Source organism: Nerophis ophidion, linkage group LG01 (genome assembly GCF_033978795.1).
Source record: "Nerophis ophidion isolate RoL-2023_Sa linkage group LG01, RoL_Noph_v1.0, whole genome shotgun sequence".
In the NCBI taxonomy this organism is placed as follows: domain Eukaryota; kingdom Metazoa; phylum Chordata; class Actinopteri; order Syngnathiformes; family Syngnathidae; genus Nerophis; species Nerophis ophidion.
In genome coordinates, this window is record NC_084611.1 from 85,405,861 (window position 1) to 85,430,785 (window position 24,925).

Sequence of the window (24,925 nt, forward strand, 5' to 3'; positions counted from 1 at the left end):
TTGGGAACATTAAGAACAAAATTAAAAGAATGTTGGTAACCATAGGAATGGGAACTGAACTAGGATATTGTTGGGAACATTAGGAACAAAATTAAAAGAATGTTGGGAACATTAGGAACAAAAATTAAAAGTATGTTGGGAACCATGGGGGCTGAAGTGGGATAATGTCGGGAACCATGTTGGGAACATTAAGAACAAAATTAAAAGAATGTTGGTAACCATGGGGACTGAACTAGGATAGTGTAAGGAACCATGTTGGGAACCTTAAGAAGAAAACTAAAAGAATGTTGGGAACCTTAGGAACAAAATTAAAAGAATGTTGGGAACCATAGGAATGGGAACTGAACTAAGATATTGTTGGGAACATTAGGAACAAAATTAAAAGAATGTTGGGAAGCATTGGAACTGACCTAGGAGAATGTCAGGAACCATGTTGGGAACATTAGGAACAAAATTAAAAGTATGTTGGGAACCATAGGAATGGGAACTGAACTAGGATATTGTTGGGAACATTAGGAACAAAAATAAAAGAATGTTGGGAACATTAGGAAAAAAAATTAAAAGTATGTTGGGAACCATGGGGGCTGAAGTGGGATAATATCGGGAACCATGTTGGGAACATTAGGAACAAAATTAAAAGAATGCTGGTAACCATGGGGACTTAACTAGGATAGTGTAAGGAACCATGTTGGGAACCTGAAGAAGAAAACTGAAAGAATGTTGGGAACCTTAGGAACAAAATTAAAAGAATGTTGGGAACCGTAGGAATGGGAACTGAACTAAGATATTGTTGGGAACATTAGGAACAAAATTAAAAGAATGTTGGGAACATTAGGAACAAAATTAAAAGTATGTTGGGAACCATGGGGGCTGAAGTGGGATAATGTCGGGAACCATGTTGGGAACATTAGGAACAAAATTAAAAGAATGTTGGTAACCATAGGAATGGGAACTGAACTAGGATATTGTTGGGAACATTAGGAACAAAATTAAAAGAATGTTGGGAACATTAGGAACAAAAATTAAAAGTATGTTGGGAACCATGGGGGCTGAAGTGGGATAATGTCGGGAACCATGTTGGGAACATTAGGAACAAAATTAAAAGAATGTTGGTAACCATGGGGACTGAACTAGGATAGTGTAAGGAACCATGTTGGGAACCTTAGGAACAAAACTAAAAGAATGTTGGGAACCTTAGGAACACAACTAAAAGAATGTTGGGAACCTTAGGAACACAACTAAAAGAATGTTGGGAAGCATGGGAACTGACCTAGGAGAATTTCAGGAACCATGTTGGGAACATTAAGAACAAAATTAAAGGAAGGTTGGGAACCATGGGGACTGAACTAGGATAGTGTCGGGAACCATGTTGGGAACCTTAACACAAAATTAAAAGAATGTTGGGAACCATAGGAATGGGAACTGAACTAGGATAATGTTGGGAACACTATGAACAAAATTAAAAGAATGTTGGGAACATTAGGAACAAAATTAAAGGAATGTTGGGAACCATGGGGGCTGAAGTAGGATAATGTCGGGAACCATGTTGGGAACCTTAACACAAAATTAAAAGAATGTTGGGAACCATAGGAATGGGAACTGAACTAGGATAATGTTGGGCACACTATGAACAAAATTAAAAGAATGTTGGGAACATTAGGAACAAAATTAAAGGAATGTTGGGAACCATGGGGGCTGAAGTAGGATAATGTCGGGAACCATGTTGGGGACATTAGGAACAAAATTAAAAGAATGTTGGGAACATTAGGAACAAAATTAAAAGAATGTTGGGAACCATGGGGACGGAACTAGGATAGTGTAAGGAACCATGTTGGGAACCTTAGGAACAAAACTAAAAGAATGTTGGGAAGCATGGGAACTGACCCAGGAGAATTTCAGGAACCATGTTGGGAACATTAGGAACAAAACTAAAAGTGTCCCCATACCGTCAGAGGTCCCCTAAAGGTGACTGTGTAAACAGAGCGATGTCCCCATTAAGTCAGCATTGCCAGAACACACACACACACAGTACATACACACACTTGCACACATATAAACAAACACACACGTGCACACACACATGAACATACACACACACACATGAACATACTCACACACACACATATACATACACACACACGTACACGCATATACATACACACAAAAAACATTCACATACACATGTACACAGATGTACACAAACACCTACATACATACACACACATCCATACACACACAAACACACACATATAAACATACACACTCACACCTATACACACGTAGACACACATACACTTATAAACATACACACACTTACACCTACTCACACGTACACATAAACCACATACACACATGAACATTCACATACACACACTTAAACTTACACACACTTACACGTTCACACGTATACATACTCACACAAACGTACACACACAAACACATTACATACACACACAAACATTCACCTACACACATGTACACAAACACCTACATACACCTACACACACACTCTCACACTTACATATAAACTTACACACTCACACAACACACAGACATACATACACACACCCATATACACACACACGAACATACAGTCTCACACTTACATATAAACTTACACACTCACACTTACACACACACATGCATACACACACCCATATACACACACATGAACATACACACTCTCACCCCTACACACATGTACACTCACACATTTACATACACACACACTCACGCAAACACATACACACGAACACACACATAAATTTACACACACTCAAATGTACACGCACATTTACATACACACTCACAGACACGCGTAAACATTTACATACACACACATAAACATTCACATACAAAGACCTACACACAAACACCCACATACACATTCTCACACCCATATACATACACACTTACACCTACATACACATATACACTTACACACATATACATACACACACATAAACATTAACATACATACACCTACACACACAAACTTACACATGTACACACACATACATACACACACATACATACTCACACTTACACACATACACACACACACATACATACTCACACTTACACACATACACACACGTACACGCATATACATACACACCCAAAAAACATTCACATACACACACTTACACACACATAAACTTACTCACACTCACACGTACACACACTTTGACATACACACACTCACACACATACACATGTACACGCATACACATTTACATACACACACATAACATTCACATACACACACCTACACACATGTACACAAACACATACATACACACACACACAAACACACATATAAACATACACACTCACCCCTATACACACACATAAACATACACACACTCACACCTACTCACACTTACACATTCACCCACGTATACACACATTAACATACACACACTCACACCTACTCACACTTACACATTCACCCACGTATACACACATTAACATACACACACTCACACCTACTCACACTTACACATTCACCCACGTATACACACATTAACATACACACACTCACACCTACTCACACTTACACATTCACCCACGTACACACACATACACACATAAACATTCACATACACACACAAACTTACACACACTCACACGTTCACACGTATACATACTCACACACACAAACACATTACATACACACACAAACATTCACCTACACACATGTACACAAACACTTACATACACTTACACACACACTCTCACACTTACATATAAACTTACACACTCACACCTACACACACACATACATACACACACACATGAACATACACACTCTCACCCCTACACACATGTACACTCACACATTTACATACACACACACTCACGCAAACACATATTCACAAACACACACATAAACTTAGACACACTCACGTATACACGCACACTTACATACACACTCACAGACACGCATACACATTTACATACACACATAAACATTCACATACACGGACCTACACACATCTACACAAACACCCACATACACATTCACACACCCATATACATACACACTTACACCTACATACACATATACACTTACACACATATACATACACACACATAAACATTAACATACATACACCTACACACACAAACTTACACACACACACATACATACTCACACTTACACACATACACACACGTTCATGCATATACATACACACAAAAAACATTCACATACACACACCTTCACACACATAAACTTACTCACACGTACACACACACTTTGACATACACACACATACACGTGTACACGCATACACATTTACATACACACATATAACATTTACATACACACTTCTACACACATGTACACAAACCTATACATACATACATACACATACACACACACATATAAATATACACGCTCACACCTATCCACACGTACACACACACACACATTAACATACACACACTCGCATCTACTCACACATACACATACACCCACGTACACACACATACACACATAAACATTCGCATACACACACATAAACTTACACACACTCACACGTACACACGTATACATACACACACACACAAATGTACACACACACACATTACATACACACACATAAACATTTACCTACACACATGTACACAAACACCTACATACACTTACACACTCACACCTACACACACACACACCTACACACACCCATATACACACATGAACATACAAACTCTCACCCCTACACACACGTACACTCACGCAAACACATTTACACAAACAGACACATACACACATAAACTTAGACACACTCAGGTGTACACGCACACTTATATACACACTCACAAACACGCATTCACATTTACATACACACATATTAACATTCACATACACGGACCTACACAAACACCCACATACACATTCACACACCCATATACATACACACTTACACCTACATTCACATAGAAACTTACACACATATACACTTACACACATTTACATACACATAAACATTAACATACATACACCTACACACACAAACGTACACACACACACACATACATACTCACACTTACACACAGACACACACGTACATGCATATACATACACACAAAAACATTCACATACACACACCTACACACACATAAACTTACTCACACACATGAACTTACTCACACGTGCACACACACTTTGACATACACACACATACACGTGTACACGCATACACATTTACATACACACATATAACATTCACATACACACACCTACACACATGTACACAAACATATACATACATACACATACACACACACATATAAACATACACGCTCACACATTAACATACACACACTCGCATCTACTCACACGTACACATACACCCACGTACACACACATTCACATAAACATTTGCATACACGGACATAAACTTACACACACTCACATGAACACACGTATACATAAACACACACACACATTACATACACACACATAAACATTTACCTACACACATGTACACAAACACCTACATACACTTACACACACATTACATACACACACATAAACATTTACCTACACACATGTACACAAACACCTACATACACTTACACACACACTCTCACACCTACATATAAACTTACACCCTCACACCTACACACATACACACACCCATATACACACATGAACATACAAACTCTCACCCCTACACACACGTACACTCACGCAAACACATTTACACAAACGGACACATACACACAAACATAGACACACTCACGTGTACACGCACACTTACATACACACTCACAGACACGCATACACACTTACATACACACACATAAACATACACATACACGGACCTACACACGTGTACAAAAACACCCACTTACACATTCACACACCCATATACATACACACTTACACCTACATACACATGTACACTTACACACATATACATACACACACAAACATTAACATACATACACCTACACACACAAACTTACACACACACATACATACTCACACATGCACACATGCACACGTTCATGCATATACATACACACAAAAAACATTCACATACACACACCTACACACACATAAACTTACTCACACGTACACACACACTTTGACATACACACACATACACGTGTACACGCATACACATTTACATACACACATATAACATTCACATACACACTTCTACACACATGTACACAAACCTATACATACATACACATACACACACACATATAAATATACACGCTCACACCTATCCACACGTACACACACATACACACATTAACATACACAAACTCGCATCTACTCACACATACACATACACCCACGTACACACACATACACACATAAACATTCGCATACACACACATAAACTTACACACACTCACACGTACACACGTATACATACACCCACGTACACACACATACTCACATAAATATTCGCATACACACACATAAACTTACACACACTCACACGTACACACGTATACATACACACACACACACACAAACGTACACACACACATTACATACACACACATAAACATTTACCTACACACATGTACACCAACACCTACATACACTTACATACACACTCTCACACCTACATATAAACTTACACACTCACACCTACACACACACATACATACACACACCCATATACACACATGAACATACAAACTCTCACCCCTACACACACGTACACTCACGCAAACACATTTACACAAACAGACACATACACACAAACTTAGACACACTCACGTGTACACACACACTTACATACACACTCACAGACACGCATACACATTTACATACACACACATTAACATTCACATGCACGGACCTACACACATCTACACAAACACCCACATACACATTCCCACACTCCTATATACATACACACTTACACCTACATACACATATACACTTACACACATATACATACACACACATAAACATTAACATACATACACCTACACACACAAACTTACACACACACATACATACTCACACTTACACACATACACACGTTCATGCATATACATACACACAAAAAACATTCACATATACACACATAAACTGACTCACACGTACACACACACTTTGACATACACACACATACACGTGTACACACATACACATTTACATACACACATATAACATTCACATACACACACCTACACACACATGTACACAAACATATACATACATACACATACACACACACATATAAACATACACGCTCACACCTATCCACACGTACACACACATACACACATTAACATACACACACTCGCATCTACTCACACGTACACATACACCCACGTACACACACATACACACATATACATACACATAAACATTCGCATACACACACATAAACTTACACACGTACACACGTATACATACACACACACACAAACGTACACACCCACATTACAAACACACACATAAACATTTACCTACACACATGTACACAAACACCTACATACACTTACACACACACTCTCACACCTACATATAAACTTACACACTCACACCTACACACACACATACATACACACACCCATAAACACACATGAACATACAAACTGTCACCCCTACACACACGTACACTCACGCAAACACGTTTACACAAACAGACACATACACACACATAAACTTAGACACACTCACATGTACACGCACACTTACATACACACTCACAGACACGCATACACATTTACATACACACACATAAACATTCACATACACGGACCTACACACATCTACACAAACACCCACATACACATTCACACACCCATATAATTACACACTTACACCTACATACACATATACACTTACACACATATACACTTACACACATTTACATACACATAAACATTAACATACATACACCTACATACACAAACGTACACACACACACACATACATACCCACACTTACACACAGACACACACGTACATGCATATACATACACACAAAAAACATTCACATACACACACCTACACACACATAAACTTACTCACACACATAAACTTACTCACACGAACACACACACTTTGACATACACACACATACACGTGTACACGCATACACATTTACATACACACATATAACATTCACATACACACACCTACACACATGTACACAAACACATACATACATACACATACACACACACATATAAACATACACGCTCACACATTAACATACACACACTCGCATCTACTCACACGTACACATACACCCACGTACACACATATACATACACATTAACATTTGCATACACAGACATAAACTTACACACACTCACATGTACACACGTATACATACACACACACACACATTACATACACACACATAAACATTTACCTACACACATGTACACAAACACCTACATACACTTACACACACACTCTCACACCTACATATAAACTTACACACTCACACCTACACACATACACACACCCATATACACACATGAACATACAAACTCTCACTCCTACACACACGTACACTCACGCAAACACATTTACACAAACGGACACATACACACAAACTTAGACACACTCACGTGTACACGCACACTTACATACACACTCGCAGACACGCATACACATTTACATACACACACATAAACATTCACATACACGGACCTACACACGTGTACAACAACACCCACATACACATTCACACACCCATATACATACACACTTACACCTACATACACATATACACTTACACACATATACACTTACACACATTTACATACATACACCTACACACAAACTTACACACACACACACACTCATACATACACACACACAAACACTTTACGTACACACACGTAAACATACACACACCTACACATTCACACACGTACATACACACGCTCACACCTATACATACACACACACATACACACGCGCTCACACACACACACACACACACACACACTTATTTAATTGCTTAATAGAAAGGGGGCGGGCCCACAAGTTGCACACACAATGGTGGGCCTGTGAGATGAAGCAGATAAATGAAGATAATTACTTTCCTGGATGGTGGGGATGATGATGATGATGATGACGATGATGATGAAGATGAAAGGTGCCGGCGGCGTCACGGAACCAAGAGTGCGGACGGCGAGGCGTTGACAGAGCAGCTTTAGGCTGTTGGCCCTTCTTGAGACCGCAAACATCCTCATTAAGCAGCAGCCTACACTCGTGTGTGTGTGTGTGTGTGTGTGTGTGTGTGTGTGTGAGTGTGTGTGTGTGTGTGTGTGTGTGTGTCAGCCTACACGTTAAACAAAGGCATGAAGATGCAGAAGGTCCGGGCGCCGCCTCCTCACGCGCTAAAAATAGTGATTGGTCACAGGAAGAGCAGCCTGAGATGAGTGGAGAGGAAGAGGAAGAGCAGAGGAGGAAGAGGAGGACGTCAGCGTGATGAAGAGCAGTGAAAAGACTCGCGGGGGAAACAAAACGGCAACTTGGTACGTCTCTCGCCGCCGTCCATTTTTTTATTTTTACTGCGCTGTCACATGACGACAGTGTAAGAAACCCCAGACCTTGGTGGCGCCATCTACTGGTACCTTCTAACACATGCTAACATACCTATATAGTACACATATGACACATGCTAACATACATATATGTAGAAAACACATGCTAACATACCTATAGTACACATACGACACATGCTAACATACATATATGTCTAAAACACATGCTAACATACATATATGTCTAAAACACATGCTAACATACCTATAGTACACATACGACACATGCTAACATACGTATTTGTAGAAAACACATGCTAGCATACATATAATAGACATATAACAATGCTTACATACATATATGTTTAAAACACATGCTAACATACCTATAGTACACAAACGACACATGCTAACATACATTTATGTCTAAAACACATGCTAACATACCTATAGTACACATACGACACATGCTAACATACGTATTTGTAGAAAACACATGCTAGCATACATATAATAGACATATAACAATGCTTACATACATATATGTTTAAAACACATGCTAACATACCTATAGTACATAAACGACACATGCTAACATACATATATACAAAAAACACATGCTAGCATACATATAAATACATATAATAGACATAAAACCCATACTAACATACATATATGTCTAAAATCATGCTAACATTCCTATAGTACACATATGAGACATGCTAACATATCAATCAATCAATCAATGTTTACTTATATAGCCCTAAATCACTAGTGTCTCAAAGGGCTGCACAAACCACTACGACATCCTCGGTAGGCCCACATAAGGGCAAGGAAAACTCACACCCAGTGGGACATCGGTGACAATAATGACCCAGTGGGACGTCGGTGACAATGATGACTATGAGAACATGATACTGTGATACTGATGATACTGATGACTATGAGAACATATGAAAACATGATACTGTGAAAGATGGATCCAACACAGTCGCGAGAGTCCAGTCCAAAGCGGATCCAACACAGCAGCGAGAGTCCCGTTCACAGCGGAGCCAGCAGGAAAACTTCCCAAGCGGAGGCTGATCAGCAGCGCAGAGATGTCCCCAGCCGATACACAGGCGAGCAGTACATGGCCACCGGATCGGACCGGACTCCCTCCACAAAGGAGAGTGGGACATAGAAGAAAAAGAAAAGAAACGGCAGATCAACTGGTCTAAAAAGGGAGTCTATTTAAAGGCTAGAGTATACAAATGAGTTTTAAGGTGAGACTTAAATGCTTCTACTGAGGTAGCATCTCGAACTGTTGCCGGGAGGGCATTCCAGAGTACTGGAGCCCGAAATGAAAAAGCTCTACAGCCCGCAGACTTTTTTTGGGCTTTGGGGATCACTAATAAGCCGGAGTCCTTTGAACGCAGATTTCTTGCCGGGACATATGGTACAATACAATCGGCAAGATAGGATGGAGCTAGACCGTGTAGTATTTTATACGTAAGTAGTAAAACCTTAAAGTCACATCTTACGTGCACAGGAAGCCAGTGCAGGTGAGCCAGTACAGGCCTAATGTGATCAAATTTTCTTGTTCTTGTCAAAAGTCTAGCAGCCGCATTTTGTACCAACTGTAATCTTTTAATGCTAGACATGGGGAGACCCGAAAATAATACGTTACAGTAGTCGAGGCGAGACGTAACAAACGCATGGATAATGATCTCAGCGTCTTTAGTGGACAGAATGGAGCGAATTTTAGCGATATTACGGAGATGAAAGAAGGCCGTTTTAGTAACGCTTTTAATGTGTGCCTCAAAGGAGAGAGTTGGGTCGAAGATAATACCCAGATTCTTTACCGTGTCGCCTTGTTTAATTGTTTGGTTGTCAAATGTTAGAGTTGTATTATTAAATAGAGTTCGGTGTCTAGCAGGACCGATAATCAGCATTTCCGTTTTTTTGGCGTTGAGTTGCAAAAAGTTAGCGGACATCCATTGTTTAATTTCATTAAGACACGCCTCCAGCTGACTACAATCCGGCATGTTGGTCAGCTTTAGAGGCATGTAGAGTTGGGTGTCATCAGCATAACAGTGAAAGCTAACACCGTATTTGCGTATGATGTCACCTAGCGGCAGCATGTAGATGCTGAAGAGTGCAGGGCCAAGGACCGAACCCTGGGGAACTCCACACGTTACCTTAACGTAGTCCGAGGTCACATTGTTATGGGAGACACACTGCATCCTATCAGTAAAATAGGAGTTAAACCAAGACAGGGTTAAGTCTGACATACCAATTCGTGTTTTGATACGTTCTAATAAAATATTATGATCGACAGTATCGAAAGCAGCGCTAAGATCGAGGAGCAGCAACATAGATGACGCATCAGAGTCCATCGTTAGCAATAGATCATTAGTCATTTTTGCGAGGGCTGTCTCCGTTGAGTGATTTGCCCTGAAACCGGATTGAAAGGTTTCACATAGATTGTTAGACGCAAAGTGTTCATTTAACTGCTCCGCAACAATTTTTTCGAGGATTTTTGAAATAAAGGGAAGGTGAGACACCGGTCGGTAGTTTACCATGAGGTCAGGATCGAGGTTAGGTCTTTTAAGAAGAGGATGAATAACCGCTTTTTCGAATGGTAGGGGAACAGTGCCCGAGGAAAGTGATAAGTTTATAATATTTAGCACTGATGGACCTAATAATACAAAGAGCTCCTTGATCAGTTTCCCAGGAAGAGGGTCAAGTAAACATGTTGTCTGTTTTATTCCATTTACACGTTGCAACAATTCCTCTAATGTTATTTCCTCAAAACGAGAGAAACTATTTTGGAGGGCAGTATCCGCCGTATATACAATCGTGTCAGTGTTAATAGAACCCCGTTGTAGCTGGGACGCATTGTCTTTAATCTCCTTTCTAATGACTTCAATTTTCTTACTAAAGAATTGCATAAAGTCATCAGCTGAGTGGGTGGAGCTACTGGAAGGGGTCCCTTGTTGGGTTAGCGATGCTACCGTACTAAACAAAAATTTAGGATCGTTTTGTATATGTAGAAAACACATGCTAGCATACATAGACATACAACACATGCTAACATACCTATAGTAAACATACAACACATGCTAACATTCGTATATGTAGAAAACACATGCTAGCATACATATAGTACACATATAACACATGCTAACATACATATATGTCTAAAACACATGCTAACATGACTATAGTACACATATGACACATGCTAACATACGTATATGTAGAAAACATATGCTAGCATAAATATAATAGACATATGACACATGCTAACACACGTATATGTAGAAAACACATGCTAGCATACATATAATAGACATATAACACATGCTAACATACATATATGTCTAAAACACATACTAACATACCTATAGTATACATATGAGACATGCTAACATACGTATAGGTAGAAAACACTTGCTAGCACACATATAATAGACATACAACACATGCTAACATCCATATATGTCTAAAATAAATGGGTTGTACTTGACACATGCTAACATACATATAGTACATATACAACACGTGCTAACATACATATACGTAGAAAACACATGCTAGCATACATATAATAGACATATAACACATGCTAACATACATATATGTCTAAAGCACATGCTAACATACCTTTAGTACACATATGACACATGCTAACATTCTTACATGTAGAAAACACATGCTAGCATACATATAGTACACATATAACACATGCTAACATACATATATGTCTAAAACACATGCTAACATACGTATAGGTAGAAAACACTTGCCAGCATACAGATAATAGACATACAACACATGCTAACATACCTATATATTACACATATGACACATGCTAACATACATATATGTCTAAAACACATGCTAACATACTTATAGTATACATATGACACTTGCTAACATACGTATAGGTAGAAAACACTTGCTAGCATACATATAATAGACATACAACACATGCTAACATATATGTCTAAAACACATGCTAAAATACCTATAGTACATATACAACATGTGCTAACATACATATACTTAGAAAACACATGCTAGCATACATATAATAGACATATAACACATGCTAACATACATATATGTAGAAAACACATGCTAACATACCTATAGTACACATACGACACATGCTAACATACGTATATGTAGAAAACACATGCTAGCATACATATAGTACACATAGGACACATGCTAATATACGTATATGTAAAAAACACATGCTAGCATACATAATAGACATATAACACATGCTAACATACATATATGTCTAAAACACATGCTAACATACCTATAGTACACATATGACACATGCTAACATTCGTATATGTAGAAAACACATGCTAGCATACATATAATAGTCATATAACACATGCTAACATACATATATGTCTACAACACATGCTAACATACCTGTAGTACACATACGACACATGCTAACATACGTATATGAAGAAAACACATGCTAGCATACGTATAATAGACATAACACATGCTAACATACATATATGTCTAAAACACATGCCAACATACCTATAGTACACATACGACACATGCTAACATACATATATGTAGAAAACACATGCTAGCATACATAATAGACATATAACACATGCTAACATACATATAGTACACATACAACACATGCTACAATACATATATGTAGAAAACATCTTGGCATTTAAAATTGAGACAAAATGACCCACAATGCATTGCTGCACACACAGCAGGCAGTGATGCGAGAATGCAGTGAAATTATCTGCTGCCTTGCACACACACACACACAGTTTTTGTTCATGACTTGTGGGGACCACCCTTTCTACAGGTTGTGGAGGCGTAAAAAAAACGGGGTAAAATGGCCACGGCCCAGTTAGCTCATACATGTCTTTAAATGTCTGGATTGATGAAGTAATGTGCTGATCATACTTACTGGGGACTCTGGGGAAAAAGAGTGAATATGGTTCAGAATGGATCCGACTATCATTTAAAAAGGTTTCTCTTTAGGATCCCCATACCGTCAGAAGTCCCCTAAAGGTGAGTGTGTAAACAGAGCGATGTCCCCATTAGGTAAGAATCGCCAAAACACACACACACGGTTTTTGTTCATGATTTGTGGGGACCACCCTTTCTACAGGTTGTGGAGGCATAAAAAAAAAGAGGTAAAATGGCCACTGCCCAGTTAGCTCATACACGTCTTTAAATGTCTGGATTGATGAAGTAATGTGCTGATCATACTTACTGGGGACCCTGGGGAAAAGAGTTAATATGGTTCAGAATGGATCCGACTATCATTTAAAAAGGTTTCCCTTTAGGGTCCCCATACCGTCAAAAGTCCCCTAAAGGTGAGTGTGTAAACAGAGCGATGTCCCCATTAGGTAAGAATTGCCAAAACACTCACACACGGTTTTTGTTCATGACTTGTGGGGACCACCCTTTCTACGAGTTGTTGAAGGCATAAAAAAAAAGAGGTAAGATGGCCACTGCCCAGTTAGCTCATACACGTCTTTAAATCTCTGGATTGATGAAGTAATGTGCTGATCAGTCTTACTGGGGACCCTGGGGAAAAAGAGTTAATATGGTTCAGAATGGATCTGACTATCATTTAAAAAGGTTTCCCCTTAGGGTCCCCATACCGTCAGAAGTCCCCTAGTGTGTAAACAGAGCGATGTCCCCATTAGGTAAGAATTGCCAAAACACACACACACACTCCGCCTAAATAGTTGATGAGGTGCGAGGCTGTCAGCCGTCATCGTGCCGGCGCGGCCAGAAGACTTGTCGCGTCCGATGAGCAGTTTTGTCTTGTGGAAATTCTCCCGGGACCAACGGCGTGCGGACTCGGCCCGCAGCAAACGGATCCCTGACAAGCCCCCGCTTTATTCTACGGGGCGGTAGACATCCGATGACCTTTCCGCCGTCTACAGCAAACGGCACGCCAAGATCCTGACGTGGCCAAATAACAAGCGCGTTGACTATTGCACCCGCACGGAAAACCACACTAGACTTTATTTTGAAGGTACAGGAAACAGGAAGTCATTTTTAGTATGCGGACAAAAGTATTGGGACAGGCTGCTGGATTAAAATGTAATGTTAGCATGTAGCGCACATAGCTATGGTAATGTTGCGGACCTAGCATGATGTTGAAATGCAATGTTAGCATGTAGCACACAGAAATATGTTAGTTTATTAACCTAGCATGATGTCAAAATGTAATATTAGCATGTAGCGCACAGAGCTATGATCGTGTTCCGAACCCAGCATGATGTTAAAATGCGATGTTAGCATTTAGCACGCAGAGATATGTTAGTTTATAACGTAGCATGATGAAAAAATGTTTGTTAGCATGTAGCACACAGAGCTATGTTACTTCATAACCTAGCCTGATGGTAAAATGTAATGTTAGCATGTAGCGCAAAGGGTATGGTAGTGGTGTGAAACCTTGCATGATGTTAAAACGCAATGTTAGCATGTAGCACACAGATATGTTAGTTTATATCCTAGTAATATGTTAACATGTAATGTTATGTTAAAATGCAATGTTAGCATGCAGCACACAGAGATATGTTAGTTTATTAACCTAGCACGATGTCAAAATGTAATGTTAAAATGTAGCGCACAGAGCTATGGTAGTGTTGCGGACCTAGCATGATGTTAAAATACAATGTAAGTATATAGCACACAGAGATATATCAGTTGCTAACCTAGCCTTATGTTAAAATGCAATGTTAGCATGTAGCATACAAAGATATGTTAGTTTATAACCTAGCAGTATGTTAACATGTAATGTTAGCATGTAACGCACAGAGCTATGGTAGCGTTGCTAACCTAACATGATGTTAAAAGGCAATGTTAGCATGTAGCACACAGAGGTATATCAGTTGCTAACCTAGCATGATGTCAAAATGTAATGTTATGTTGAAATGCAATGTACTACATACTACAATACTTGCAGTATATTATGTGTACAATATAAGTACTACTACAATACTTGCAGTATATTATGAGTACTACAAAATACTTGTGGTATATTATATGTACAAAATGAGTACTACTACAATACTTTCAGTATATTACGTGTACAATAATAGTACTACTACAATACTTGCAGTATATTACATGTACAATATGAGTACTACTACAATATTTCTGGTATATTATGTTTACAATATGAGTACTACTACAATACTTGGGGTATATTATGTGTACAACATGTGTACTATTACAATACCTTCAGTATATTATGTGGACAACATGAGTACTACTACAATACCTTTAGTATATTACGTGTACAATAAGAGTACTACTACAATACTTGCAGTATATTACATGTACAATATGAATACTACTACAATACTTTCAGTATATTACGTGTACAATAAGTGTACTACTACAATACTTGCAGTATATTACATGTACAATATAAGTACTACTACAATACTTTCAGTATATTACGTGTACAATATGAGTACTACTACAATACTTGCAGTATATTACGTGTACAATATGAGTACTACTACAATACTTGCAGTATATTACATGTACAATATGAGTACTACTACAATACTTTCAGTATATTACGTGTACAATATGAGTACTACTACAATACTTGCAGTATATTACCTGTACAATATGAGTACTTCTACAATACTTTTAGTATATTACGTGTACAATAAGAGTACTACTACAATACTTGCAGTATATTACATGTATAATATGAGTACTACTACAATACTTGCAGTATATTACATGTACTATAGGAGTACTACTACAATACTTGCAGTATATTACATGTGCAATATGAGTACTACTACAATACTTCTGGTATATTATGTTTACAATATGAATACTACTACAATACTTCTGGTATATTGTGTGTACCATATGAGTACTACTACAATACTTGCAGTATATTATGTGTACAACATGAGTACTACTACAATACTTGCAGAGTATTATGTGTACAATATGAGTATTACTACAATACTTGCAGTATATTATGTGTACAATATGAGTACTACTACAGTACTTGCAGTATATTATGTGTACAATATGAGTACTACTACAATACTTGCAGTATATTATGTGTACAATATGAGTACTACTACAATACTTGCAGTATATTATGTGTACAATATGAGTACTACTACAATACTTGCAGTATATTATGTGTACAATATGAGTACTACTACAATACTTGTGGTATATTATGTGTACAATATGAGTACTACTACAATACTGGTGGTATATTATGTGTACAATATGAGTACTACTACAATACTGGTGGTATATTACGTGTACAATATGAGTACTACTACAATATTTCTGGTATATTATGTGTACAATATGAGTACTACTACAATACTTGCAGTATATTATGTGTACAATATGAGTACTACTACAGTACTTGCAGTATATTATGTGTACAATATGAGTACTACTACAATACTTGCAGTATATTATGTGTACAATATGAGTACTACTACAATACTTGCAGTATATTATGTGTACAATATGAGTGCTACTACAATACTTGCAGTATATTATGTGTACAATATGAGTACTACTACAATACTTGTGGTATATTATGTGTACAATATGAGTACTACTACAATACTGGTGGTATATTATGTGTACAATATGAGTACTACTACAATACTGGTGGTATATTACGTGTACAATATGAGTACTACTACAATACTTGCAGTATATTACGTGTACAATATGAGTACTACTACAATACTTGCAGTATATTACATGTACAATATGAGTACTACTACAATACTTTCAGTATATTACGTGTACAATATGAGTACTACTACAATACTTGCAGTATATTACTTGTACAATATGAGTACTACTACAATACTTTTGGTATATTACGTGTACAATAAGAGTACTACTACAATACTTGCAGTATATTACATGTATAATATGAGTACTACTACAATACTTGCAGTAAATTACATGTACTATAGGAGTACTACTACAATACTTGCAGTATATTACATGTGCAATATGAGTACTACTACAATACTTCTGGTATATTATGTTTACAATATGAGTACTACTACAATACTTCTGGTATATTGTGTGTACCATATGAGTACTACTACAATACTTTTGGTATATTACGTGTACAATAAGAGTACTACTACAATACTTGCAGTATATTACATGTATAATATGAGTACTACTACAATACTTGCAGTATATTACATGTACTATAGGAGTACTACTACAATACTTGCAGTATATTACATGTGCAATATGAGTACTACTACAATACTTCTGGTATATTATGTTTACAATATGAGTACTACTACAATACTTCTGGTATATTGTGTGTACCATATGAGTACTACTACAATACTTGCAGTATATTATGTGTACAACATGAGTACTACTACAATACTTGCAGAGTATTATGTGTACAATATGAGTATTACTACAATACTTGCAGTATATTATGTGTACAATATGAGTACTACTACAGTACTTGCAGTATATTATGTGTACAATATGAGTACTACTACAATACTTGCAGTATATTATGTGTACAATATGAGTACTACTACAATACTTGCAGTATATTATGTGTACAATATGAGTACTACTACAATACTTGCAGTATATTGTGTGTACAACATGAGTACTACTACAAAATATTTGCATGTCATGCTAATGCTCGCTCTTCCTGCCCGGTTCAGGTGGAGATGTTTCAGGCAAGCTTCTCTTTGACGTAGGGCCTCCATGACAGGCGGCCCCGGGGCCCACAAATGTTGTGATGGATGGATGTGTCCTTGCTGCCAGAGAAACACTCGCCCTGATGAGCGGGGAAGAAGAGAGAAGAAAGAAGAGAGAAGAAAGAAGAGAGAAGAGAGAAGAGTCGGCGTGTCAGCAACAATCTGCCCAGTCCTCAGCTGTGTAGTAAACATCATTAGCAGCACACTCCTTAGCCGCATAAACAACTCTTTTTGCAAACTTTCATCTGAAGGACTTCTGCCTTCTCTTCTTCCTGGGAAGCAGGGGCCACGCACCGAAGGGCCACACACTGACAGGCCAAACACTGAGGGGCCACACACTAAGGCCCATACACTGAGGAGAACACACTGAGGGCCACGCACTGAGGGGCCACACACTGATGGGCTACACGCTGAGGGGCCACACACTGATGGGACACACGCTGAGGGGCCACACACTGATGGGACACACGCTGAGGGGCCACACACTGATGGGACACACACACTGAGGGGCCACACACTAAGGGGCCACAAACTGAGGGCCAATCACTGAGGGGACACACATTGAGGGCCACACACCAAGGGGCCAAACACAATGAGAGCCACATATTGAGCGGCCACACACTAAGCGGCCACACACTGAGGTGCCACGCACTGAGGGGCCACACACTGAGGGGCCACACACTGATGGGCCACACACTGAGGGGCCACACACTGAAGACTATACACTGAGGGCCACACGCTGAAGGGGCCACACACTAAGGGGCCACAAACTGGGGGCCACACACTAAGGGGACACACATTGAGGGGCCACCCACTGAAGGGCTACATACTGAGGGATCACACACTGAGGGCAAAACACTAAGGGGCCCCACACTGAGGGACCAAACACTGAGGGCCACACACTTAGGGGCCACACACTGAGGACCAGACACTGAGGGACCACACACTGAGGGGCCAAACACTGAGGGCCACACACTGAAGACTACACGCTGAGGGCCACACGCTGAGGGGCCACACACTGCTGGGCCACACTCTGAGGGGCCACACTCTGAGGGGCCACGCATTAAGGCCCATACACTGAGGAGAAACACACTGAGGGGCAAAACACTGATGGGCCAAACACTGAGGGGCCAACCACTGAGGGCCACACACTAAGGGGCCACACACTGAAGACTATACACTGACAGCCACACGCTGAGGGGCCACACACAGATGGGCCACGCACAAAGGAGCCACAAACTGTTGGGCCAATCACTGAGGGGACACTCATTGAGGGCCACACACCGGGTGGCCAAATAATGAGGCGCCACACACTGAGGGCCACATACTGAGCGGCCACACACTAAGCGGCCGCACACTTAGGGGTCTCACACTGAGGGGCCAGAAACTGAGGGACCACACACTGACGGGCCACACATTTAGGAGCCACACACTGAGAGCCACACATTGAGGGGCCACCCACTGAAGGGCTACACACTGAGGGACCACACATTGAGGGACACACACTGAGGGGTCACACATTGGCAGGCCACACACTGAGGGGTCACACACTGAGGGGCCACACACTGAGGGGCCAGAAACTGAGGGACCACAGACTGACAGGCCACACATTTAGGAGCCACACACTGAGAACCATACATTGAGGGACCACACACGGAGGGCCAAACACTAAGGGGCCACACACTGAAGGGGCCACACACAGATGTGCCATACACTAAGGGGACACACATTGAGGGGCCACGCACTGAGGGGCCACAACCTGAAAGGCTAAAAAATACTGAGGAATCACAAACAGAGGGCCAAACACTAAGGAGCCCCACACTGAGGGACACACATTGAGTGGCCACACACTGAGGGGCCAAACACTGAGGGCCACACACTTAGGGGCCACACACTGAGGACCAGTCACTGAGGGGCCACACACTGAGGGGCCAATCACTGAGGGCCACAAACTGAGGACCACACACTGAAGGTCACGCCCTGAGGGGCTACACATTGAGGGCCACACACTGAGGGCCACACACTGAAGACTATACACTGACGGCCACTCGCTGAGGGGCCACACACAGATGGGCCACGCACTAAGGGGCCACAAACTGTTGGGCCAATCACTGAGGGGACACTCATTGAGGGCCACACACCGGGTGGCCAAATAATGAGGCGCCACACACTGAGGGCCACATACTGAGCGGCCACACACTAAGGGGCCGCACACTGAGGGGTCTCACACTGAGGGGCCAGAAACTGAGGGACTACACACTGATGGGCCACACATTTAGGAGCCACACACTGAGAGCCACACATTGAGGGGCCACACACTGAAGGGCTACACACTGAGGGACCACACACTGAGGGACACACACTGAGGGGTCACACACTGAGGGACACACACTGAGGGGCCACACACTGAGGGGTCACACACTGAGGGGCCATACACTGAGGGGCCACACACTGAGGGGCCAGAAACTGAGGGACCACACACTGACGGGCCACACATTTAGGAGCCACACACTGAGAGCCACACATTGAGGGGCCACACACTGAAGGGCTACACACTGATGGGCTACACACTGAGGGGCCACACACTGATGGGCCACACACTGAGGGGCCACACACTGACGGGCCACACATTTAGGAGCCACACACTGAGAGCCACACATTGAGGGGCCACACACTGAAGGGCTACACACTGATGGGCTACACACTGAGGGGCCACACACTGATGGGCCACACACTGAGGGGCCACACACTGAAGACTATACACTGAGGGCCACACACTGAAGACTACACATTGAGGGCCACACGCTGAAGGGGCAACACACTAAGGTGCCAAAAACTGGGGGCCACACACTGAGCGGACACACATTGAGGGGCCACCCACTGAAGGGCTACATACTGAGGGATCACACACTGAGGGCCAAACACTAAGGGGCCCCACACTGAGGGACACACATTGAGGGCCACACACTAAGGGGCCACACACTGAGGACCAGACACTGAGGGGCTAAACACTGAGGGCCACACACTGAGGGCCACACACTGAAGACTACACGCTGAGGGCCACACGCTGAGGGGCCACACACTGCCGGCCCACACTCTGAGGGGCCACACACTAAGGCCCATACACTGAGGAGAAATACACTGAGGGGTTAAACACTGATGGGCCAAACACTGAGGGGCCACAGACTGATGAGCCACGCACTGAGGGGCCACACACTGAGAGCCAACCACTGAGGGCCACACACTGAGTTGCCACACACTGAGGGGCCACACACTGAAGACTATACACTGACGGCCACACGCTGAGGGGCCACACACAGATGGGCCACGCACTAAGGGGCCACAAACTGTTGGGCCAATCACTGAGGGGACACTCATTGAGGGCCACACACCGGGTGGCCTAATAATGAGGCGCCACACACTGAGGGCCACATACTGAGCGGCCACCCACTAAGCAGCCGCATACTGAGGTGCCACACACTGAGGGGTCACACACTGAGGGACCACACACTGACGGGCCACACATTGAGGGGCCACACACTGAAGGGCTAAACACTGAGGGACCACACACTGAGGGACACACACTGAGGGGTCACACACTGAGGGACCACACACTGACGGGCCACACATTGAGGGGCCACACACTGACGGGCCACACATTGAGGGGCCACACACTGAAGGGCTAAACACTGAGGGACCACACACTGAGGGCCTAACACTATGGGGCCACACACTGAGGGCCACACACTGAAGACTACAAGCTGAGGGCCACACGCTGAGGGGCCACACGCTGAAGTTATGTCATTTCATCCGAGGGGCGTCGGATTTTTGCGATTGTTGAAGCTGGTTTTGCGCAAAGACAGAAAGTGTTTTGTGCTTCAATCTAACCGTGCGAGGTTGAGAAATTATGTTAAATTCAAAAAAAAAAAAGCTGACGTTTGTTTTCCCTCCACGTGTTTTTACAGGGAGGATCCTTTTTCTTTCCACGCCGAGGTTTTTTCTTTTTTGCTTCGGGTCGATCCGACATCGGCGGCGGCGGCCTGGTTGCACTCCATCAGCGTGAGTCAAATAGCAACAATTTATCAACGCGGAAGAAAGAAAAAAAGTCAAAGAGAAGCATGATGCAAAAAAAAAAAAAAAAAAAAGCAGAGTGTGTCTTCAATTTTATTTTTTTAATGAAATCTTTGAAAAGAAAATAACGTTTATTTTTTAAACTGAACTCATACTTTAAGTGTCAATCAAAAATCAAAATGATCTTTGCTTTTGGAACTCATTAGGCGTCATTTATAATGAATTGGCTTTGATTGGTTGTTGGTTACTTAAAAAGACCTCCCAACACACACACACACACACACGCACACACACACGCACACACACACACGCACACACACATTCTTGTATGTGTTACCTTCTTGAGACCTCCGAAAAATGGCTACCTTTTTAGGACCACCCTTTCTAGATATATAAAGATTTATTTATGTATTTATTTATAATATATGCATATATATAAAAGGTAAGCTTTTAGTTAATTTATTGTATTTTTTTGTTTGTAATTTTTTTAGTCATCATTATTTACTTTAAGTTATTACACTATGTCTCTATATATGTCAGGTTCAAACACTGATGACATCTATTAAACAAGACAAGAAGCAAGGAATTAAACAGAGACAGAATTAAAATTTGGCTCAATGAGGAGAAGCGCGTATACCTGCAACCATGTACGGTGTCTCACCACGCTCTGGCGAAAGTGTGTACGCCTTCTCTTTTATTTGGACTTTCCCTGATTACATGGCGACAGCTGTTTCTAAGGAATGGGGTGTCGTAAACAGCCATCACCTTTGATTACAAAACAGTTTAAAGAAAAGGTCGTAAACGGCCGTTGCTCTTGGTTACAGAACAGTTTAGAGAAAAGGTCCCCAGAGGTGGATTCAGGCCCTGCTTCCTCTCCGCTTTGTAGATCTCAGGTCAAGACAAACTATTTCTGTGGATTACAATACATCAAAGAAACAGAACACCTTCATGTCGCTTCCCATCCTACACAGTTGAGTTTTACAAGACTTTTGCTTTGTAGGATTAAAGACAGCTTTTGTCTTCTCGCCGGGCGAGCTGAACTCAATATAACACAAAGTTGTGTGATAACTTAAATACAATTATTCCAACAATACACATATTTTTTTTAATTAATTTTAGCCGTAGGGGGCTTATTTAAATTTCTTACACACACTTATTACATATGGTGACCAGAGGGGGAGCACTTCATTTTTTTTACACACACTTGTTATTTCATATTTGACCAGGGGGGGAGCACTTCAATTTTTTTACACACACTTGTTATTTCATATGTTGACCAGAGGGGGAGCACTTTAAGTTTTTACACACACTTGTTATTTCATATGTTGACCGGGGGGGAGCACTTCAATTTTTTTACACAGACTTGTTATTTCATATGTTGACCAGAGAGGGAACACTTCAAATGTTTCCACACACTTGTTATTTCATATGTTGACCAGAGGGGGCGCACATTAAGTTTTTACACACACTTGTTATTTCATATGTTGACCAGAGGGCGAAAAATTCAAATTTTTTTACACACACACTTATTTCATATGTTGACCAGAGGAGGAGCACTTCAATTTTTTTACACACACTTGTTATTTCATATGTTGACCA

At 40.9% G+C, this 24,925-nt stretch overlaps 1 long non-coding RNA gene across 1 annotated transcript; it reads left to right on the forward strand.

Moving 5' to 3' along the window:
- Positions 1–9,407: 9,407 nt before the first annotated feature.
- On the forward strand, positions 9,408–19,408 carry LOC133541012 (uncharacterized). The gene is made up of 3 exons (XR_009803780.1): positions 9,408–9,485; positions 14,520–14,549; positions 19,220–19,408. It is a non-coding gene; the product is annotated as an uncharacterized LOC133541012 (long non-coding RNA).
- The last annotated feature ends 5,517 nt before the right edge of the window (positions 19,409–24,925 follow it).